The sequence below is a fragment of the Gossypium arboreum genome, chromosome 6 (assembly GCF_025698485.1).
Source record: "Gossypium arboreum isolate Shixiya-1 chromosome 6, ASM2569848v2, whole genome shotgun sequence".
Lineage (NCBI taxonomy): Eukaryota > Viridiplantae > Streptophyta > Magnoliopsida > Malvales > Malvaceae > Gossypium > Gossypium arboreum.
Window position 1 is genome coordinate 120,721,596 of NC_069075.1, and position 8,273 is coordinate 120,729,868.

The following is an 8,273-nucleotide window of genomic DNA, read 5'->3' on the forward strand; positions in this document are numbered from 1 at the left end:
CTGCATAAGTTTATGCATGCCACTACCCTAGGAGATACAAAAGCTACCAATATTGATGGATAGTGTGAGCTGAAGGTTTGATCCGTCCAAAATATCAACAGCAATGATATACAAAACAATCCACAAGAATGAATAAGCTAATAGAACTTTGTAAGAACATAGTATATCATTTAATCTAACAATAATTGAATATGATTCAGAGTTATCAGAGTCTAAATAGGGCACAAAAATACATTCAGGGCTACCAGAGTACAAACAGGGGCCCGTATGTGCAATTTAGGGGTACCGAAGTACAAACAAGGGAACGTATGTGCAATTCAAGGATATTAAAGTACAAACAAGGGCACATATGTGCAATTTAAGAATAATGTTCTAAAACATAATAACTAAAGAATCATAATATAAGTACACAAATTGAAATTCGTTTACATATTAAAACACTACGAACTTACCTCGACGACTAGGGTGTAGAAACGAGATATATTAATCCAAGCCTTTAGCTTTTCCCTGATCTAGATTCGTGCATATCTATCTTGATCTATATAGACAAATTTAATCAATTTAAAATCCCTAGCATTCAATTTAGTCCACATTTCATATTTTTGTATAATTACTATTTTCCCCTATCATTTTAACTTTTCACAATTTAGCCCTTAAGCTCATAAATTGAAATCTAAGCATTTTAATCCTCTTTTAAATCTAACCAATTTCTTTAGGGACTTAAACCAATCCATACAAACAATCATTTCACAAATTTAACATGAAATTTTACCATTTTTACAAACAAGTCCCTTAATGCCATTTTCATCAAAAATCACTTTACAAAACTTGTTTATTTATCAAAAAGGACTCATAATCTATCATTAAACATAAAAAATAATACAAAAACATTCATGATAACCTCAATATTTGATAGTTTTACAAATTGATCCCGGGGCTAGATAGATTAAGCTAAAACGACCTTAAAAAACATAAAAATCATTAAAAATAGGGTTGAAAAACATACCATGCAAGCAAGAAGGTTTGGCCAAATACCCTAGCTACCTCCAATGGTTTATTTTTGGTTCAGTTATCAAATGAAGAAGATGATACCATCTTTTCTTTACTTTTTTTTATGTTTTATTTACCATTTTACCATTTTACCCTTAAAAATATTAATAATTTCAATAAAACCTTTCTATAAACATCCACTAACTACAGAAATGGTCTAATTACCATCTAAATCCTCTTAATTCAAGGATCCATAGTCATTTGACATTTTTAACTAATGAAATTCTACTTTTACACTTTTTACGATTTAGTCCTTTTTATTTTATTAATCATGCAAATGTTAAAATTTCTTAACGAAATTTTTATACGATCATACTAACATCCCATAGACATTAAAAAAATAATAAAATAATAATTTAATTGTTATATTTGTGGTCCCAAAACCACTTTTCTAATTTCACTGAAAATAGGTTGTTAAACAATTGTTTCGAAGCCAAGTGAGCTTTATTCTCCAATAGAAGCGACAAATCACATGCCTTTTGAAAAACTAACCGATAGGGAGTTATTCTTAACAGTGTCTTAAAAATAGTTTGATAGGCCTATAAGCATCATCGAGCCTTCGAGACCACTCTTTTTTGTTAGGGCGCACCACCCTCTCAAGAATACCTTTGATTTTACGATTCTCCCTTTCAACTTGCCCATTTGATTGTGGGTGATAGGCAGAGCAATCCTATCCTTCACATCATACTTATCAAGTAATCACTTCAACCATCTATTTACAAAGTGAGATCCTTCATCGCTAATTATAGCTCTAGGTGTCCCAAACTGTGTAAATACATGCTTATGCAAGAATCGCATGATTACCTTAACATCATTTGTTGTGTATGCCTCGGCTTCAACCCACTTGGATACATAGTCCACAGCTACCTTTAAAATATTTGTCAAGGGATCTCGTTCCTCCTTGATATGTTTCCTGTTCTTTGGCATCTATCATAGTTTTTCACATATGCATACACATCCTTAAATATTGTAAGCCAAAAGAATCTTGCTTGCAAAATCTTTGCTGCAGTGTGAGAACCACCAAAGTGTCCTCCACTCAGAGATGAATGGCAGTGGTACAAAATCTCGTCAATCTCACTTTTAGCTATGAACTTTCTGATTATGTTATATGTATATTGTTTAAACAAAAATGGATCCTCCCAGAAATAATACCGACTATCTTGAAAGAATTTCTTCCTTTGTTGGTATATCATTTCTCGAGGAATTATTCCACGTGCTAGATAATTGGAAAAATTAGTAAACCAATGTGTTTCATAGATTTAACTTACCTCAAAGATATGTTCATCAAGGAAATTCTCATTAATTGGAACTAGTGAAGAAGTTACCTTATTTTGTTCCACTCAACAGATGATCAGCTACTTGATTTTCAACATCTTTTCTGTCTTGGATCTCAAGGTCAAATTCTTGGAGTAAAAGTATCCAACGAATTAGCCTCAGTTTAGCATCTTTCTTCGTAAGTAAATACTTAATAGTCACATGATCGGTAAACACTGTAACTTTGGTACCTATGAGATATGAGTGGAACTTGTCAAAGTAAAAGCTATAGCAAAAGGTTCTTTTTGGGTTACCTTATAATTGAGTTGGGCTCCTGCCAAAGTTCTGCTTGTATAATAGATAGGATGAAACTTTTTTTTCTTCCTTAATCCATCACAACACTAACAGCAAAATCCCTTGCATCACACATCAGCTCAAAATGTGAAATCCAATCAAGTGTAACAATTATTGGGCTTGAAATTAACCGGTTTTCAATTTCTCAAAAGCTTCTAAACATGCTTTTTTAAAATAAAAAACAATATCTTTTTCCCTAAAAACATACATAAAGGTTTAGAAATTTTTTAAAAATCCTTAATAATTCTACAATAAAAACTAGCATGGCCTAAGAAACTTCTAACTCTTTTCACAGTAACTGGAGGTGGTAATCTTTCAATTACATCCACCTATGCTTTATCCACTTCAATCCCATTCTTGGAAAATTTATGTCCAAAGACAATTCCCACGTTAACTATAAAATGACATTTCTCCCAGTTAAGGACAAGACTCGTCTCCTCACATCTTTTTAGTACCTTAGTCAAATTATACAAATAAATATCATAAGTGTTGCCAAAAATAAAAAAATCATCCATGAAAACCTCAACATAATTTTCAACCATATTAGTGAAAAGTGCCATCATACATGGTTGAAATGTGGCAAGTGCATTACATAAGCCAAAATCCATTCACCTAAAAGCAAATGTACCGTATGGACAAGTAAAAGTAGCTTTATATTGGCATTCTGGGGCTACAACTATTTGGTTGTATCCCGAATATCCATCTAAAAAGCAGTAAAATTTATTACCTACTAGTCGATCTAACATTTGATCCATAAAAGGCAATGTAAAATGATCCTTACGAGTGGCTTTGTTTAATTTTCTATAGTCAAAATAGATTCTCCAACCTGTGACAATTCTTGTCGGGATTAACTCATTACATTCATTCTCCAAAATCATGATTCCACCTTTCCTTGGTACACATTGTACCAGACTTACCCAAAAATAATCTAATATGGGGTAGCTAATTTCAGTATCTAACCATTTGATTACCTCTTTCTGTACTACCTCTTTCATGATAGGGTTAAGTCTCCTTTGCCCATCGATTCAATCTCTCTCACCTTTCTCTAAAATAATCTTATGCATACAGAAGGAAGGGCTTATACCTCGTATGTCATCTACGGTCCAACCAATTTCCTTTTTAAATTTCTTTAAAACGACAATCAATTGCTCCTCTTGATGTTCAGTCAAGTCTGCTAAAATAACCACAGGCAAAGTAGAACTATTACCAAGATAAATAGATTCTAAGTCAAATGGAAGTATATTTAGTTCAAGCTTAGGTGGTTCCTCAATTGACGACTTGGGTTGTGTAAATTCCTAAACTTCCAACTCTAGCGGTTCAAACTAAAATGGTTGATCATAACTCATTGGATTGACTTCCATCAAAGCCAAACCTTCATTACCTTTCCATTTTTGAATGGTTTAGACCCTAAAGTGTTCTCCAATAGGTCTTCTTCAAAATTGCTTTCCATAGAAACTAAGGTTTCTAATTCCTCCATTACTGAACACTCTTTTGACGGATCAGGAAATTTCATAGCCTTTAGAAAGTTAATGTTACCTTATCATCTTGAACTCGAATGGTGATTTCTCCTTTTTGCACATCTATCAACGTTCTTCCCATGGCTAGGAAAGGTCTCCCAAGGATGATTAGAACTTCCTTATCTGCTTCAAAGTCTAACATAATAAAGTCAGCAGGAAAAATAAATTTATTAACTTTTACAAAAACATCATCGATTTTCCCCCAAGATATGCTAACGAACGATTCGCAAGTTGAAGTGTTATAGTAGTAGGTCTTACTTCACCTATTCACAACAGTTTGAAAATAGATTTGGGCATTTATTTGATGCTTGCTCCAAGGTCAAACAAAGCTTTATCGTGGTAAGATTCTCCAATGTTACAAGTTATGTAAAGTTTCCTAGGTCTTTCATTTTCGGAGGTAGTTTATTCTGTAAGAACACTGCACTCATTCATCAAAGCAACGATCTCATTCTCACTAAGCATTTTCTTCTCGGACAAAATATCCTACATAAACGTCATGTAATTGGGCATTTTTTCCAAAGCTCCACCAACCAACTGTTGATAACATCTAAGAACTTTTTGAAGTACACCTCTTGTTTCTGCCTATTCTACTAGAGCCTTTGAGGTTATGGAACTCTAGGTTGATACGGACAACTTTTCTGAAGAGGAAAACCTACAAAAGAAGGTGTTAGCTTCTCAAAATTTACTAGTTTAAGGTTTACCTCATCAAATTTTTCAGCATCTGATTTTTCTAATGTAGGAACTTCAACTATTGGTTGATTTTCCTTATTTTCAGTAGGTTCATCTTCACTCACAACCTCCTTAGGTTCCAAAATCTTTCCACTTCATAATGCAACTACCTTGAAATGTTCCTTACCCAAACTCCTTAAATTTTCTGTATCACTCGGCAAAGCACCTTGCGGTCTACTATGAAGCTTAGTAACTAATTGACCCATCTGGTTTTCCAGATTTTTCAGTGTTGCTACTTGACTTTGGATCAAAGCATCATTTTTTTCCATGTACACCTTCAACAAGTCCTTCAAACTATTTGATGACTTAGCTTAAGGTAGTTTTGGAGCTTGTTGATTAAACCCTTAGGATTAATTGGGTCTACACTGCTTATGGTTGTTCAGTCCATTGTCTTGGTTACTCTAGGAAAGCTTCGATAATTCCACCATGATGGATTGTAGAAGTTGGACTGTGGTCCTTATCCACTTCTATTTTGATACTGATTCCTTACATAACAAATAGACTCAGGGTTTGAAGAGTAATTCTTAAAATAATAACCATCCCTATAATACACATAGGAAACAACATCATACTAACTTGGTGATTAAGCTGCAAAATTCTTCAAACCATTAGTGGTACATGCACTTCGACTACTCGTCTTCTAAAAATTGCTTGATTTTTCAGCCATTGTAATTATTGCTAGCAATCCTTTCGATGATCTCATAAGCCTCGTTATAAGACTTAAACTAAATCACTCCCTTCGTAGAATCATTCAGCATTAATCTTGTATATGAGTTGAGACCATTATAAAACGACTCCAATTGGATACAATGGGGAATTCCATGATGAGGACACTTACGAAGCAATTCCTTGAATCTTTCCCATGCCTCTATAAGGACCCGTCATCCAATTATTGAAAAGTAGTTTCTCATTTCGCATCTTTGAATTTTTGCTCTGTGGAAAATACTTTACCAAAAACCTTTTTGCTAATTCTTGCCAAGTAGATATTGAACTTGGTGGCAATGAATTCAACCATACTTATGCTCGATCTTGCAACGAGTATGGAAACAACTTCAACCTTAATACTTCTTCAATCACACTAGCTAACTTAAATGAACCACTCACCTCCATGAATAATCGAAGGTGAAGATGTCGATCTTCCATGGGCTTACCGCTAAATTGGCCCACTATTTGGAGCATTTGAAACATCATTGGTTTCAATTTGAATTGGGATGCCTCGATATCTGGCCTCTTGATTCCCAGATTTAATTTATTAAAGAGTGGTACAGTGTATACGATCCCTATCATCCGTAATAAGGATTGGATTATGCACATTATTGACTCCATTACCTTATCCATCAATTTGATTTCCAAGGTCAATCTCGACTTGTCTTTGAGCAAATCTCTTGCGTCTTCTCTGTCTAAATGCTCATTCAATTTCAGGGTCTATAGGTAATAGATCAATGATTCGATCTATGCTCATAAACACTTGCTAAATAAATCACAAATAAAGAATAAAGAATAAATTTGTAATTTTAAAAAATAAAAACCAAACTATAAAAATAATTTCACAAAGAATGACTAAGGCAACAGTCCCTGGGAATGGCGTCAAAAACTTGTAATACGATTTGTGCAAGTGTACATAGTCATTCAAGTAATAAGTAAGTAAAACAAGTTATCATCTTCACAAGGACTATGTATGCTAATCAATTATTTGTAAAATTATAAATCACAATTTGATATAATAACTCAATAATTTTGAATTGTGATGATTAAATTAACTAGTTGTAAAGAGTGATCTCTAATGAAATTTTAATCTAAATGCAAATTATCTAAATGTATGAATGAATGGCTTTAGCAAAAAAAAATCAACATTAAATAGGCTAGGACAATTATATTAATCAATTCAATATGCTTTATCATGCTTAACAATGTTCAAAAATACTTCAATGTCAACTCGCCCTTTCATGAGTTAAGAAACCAAATTAAGTCCTCTCAGATCTTTTTCTTAATGAAATATGCATTTTACTGATCATATTAGACTAAGGGTTTTTTAGCATTTATGTAAGGTTATAGGGACATTTACGTTCGCAACAGTTTATTACATAAACCTAAAAACTATGCAAGATAATAGAGAAAACAAAAGATATTATGAACCTCAACTTAGTGGGGCTTAAGGATCTAAATTGAACATTTCACTTCTCAATTATGTGTCTACTAGTCGTCATTTAGTTAGTATCCCTCAGCTAATCTGATTCCACCCAATCATGTATGAATGAAATGTATCATGATATTAATTGAAAACATGATCGAATGAGGCCCAAACATATTAAACACGAATAAAATAAATCTTATTAAATTAACATAATCATCTCAGCAAATAGGATTTAAAATACCATAGTTGATGTCAAAAATAATAAACTCAAAGAAAACATAATTAAAATAAATAACAAGAGGAAAGAGTAAACTTTATTCAGTTCAGCAGCCTTTCAAATCTATTCTAACTGATGTGCTCCTCTGTTCTAATCAGTGCTTCTATGCTAAGGGTTTCAAGGTGGTCAGCCAAGGAATGATTTTGACAAAGCTTTTGTGGCTAAAGGATGGAAGGGTGATGGACGGCTATGCAAGGGAAAACAAAAGGGAAATGATAGAGTGGAATGAAGAGAGAATGAGAGATGTGTTATGAGTGAAGGGATGAATGAAAGGATAAAGGATGCATGGTATTTATAAGTGAAGCTAAGGGGTCAAGTTTGCTAAAAATAGAATTTAAATTCCTTCCTTTTCTCTCACATATGGCCGACCACAATTCATGGAAAATGGGATGACTTACTCTCCTCATTTTAAATTCAAACCAAGGCTATTAATAGCCATAGGGTGGACGATTTCAACAGCGAAATTGTTGGGCTGATTTTTGATTATTTTCCAACTACAAAGACCTTCAATTAAATACCCAAAGCTTGCTTTTGGGCAGCCATCTATCTGTGCCAAAATTGAGCTTTAATTCCCCTTTGTTGGACGGTTTCTCAATCCAATAATTTAGCAGACATGTCCATCTTTTAGCACATCTTTTATTGGGTCAAATTATCAACCTCATGTCCCAGTTTGCATGGTCTTGCCGTCCACATGAATTCATTTGTGCATATCCATGTTTCATTCATATTAATCACATCTTCAATGGTCCTTCTACATAGTAAAAAATCACATATTAATAAATTAACATGAAATAATATAAAATATGTACAAAATTCATGTAATTAAACACAATTTCACATAGGTTATAAATTCATGCCCAATATTACTAATTAAATATAATTCACTTATTTTAATAACAAATACCTAAGATTAACATATTTATTAAGTAAAATGGTGGTAGAAATATATAGAAAAATC

The 8,273-nt window shown here is 33.1% G+C and overlaps 1 non-coding gene across 1 annotated transcript; it reads left to right on the forward strand.

Moving 5' to 3' along the window:
- The first annotated feature begins 5,720 nt into the window (after positions 1-5,720).
- On the forward strand, positions 5,721-5,825 carry LOC128294514 (small nucleolar RNA R71). The gene has a single exon (XR_008284823.1). It is a non-coding gene; the product is annotated as a small nucleolar RNA R71 (small nucleolar RNA).
- The last annotated feature ends 2,448 nt before the right edge of the window (positions 5,826-8,273 follow it).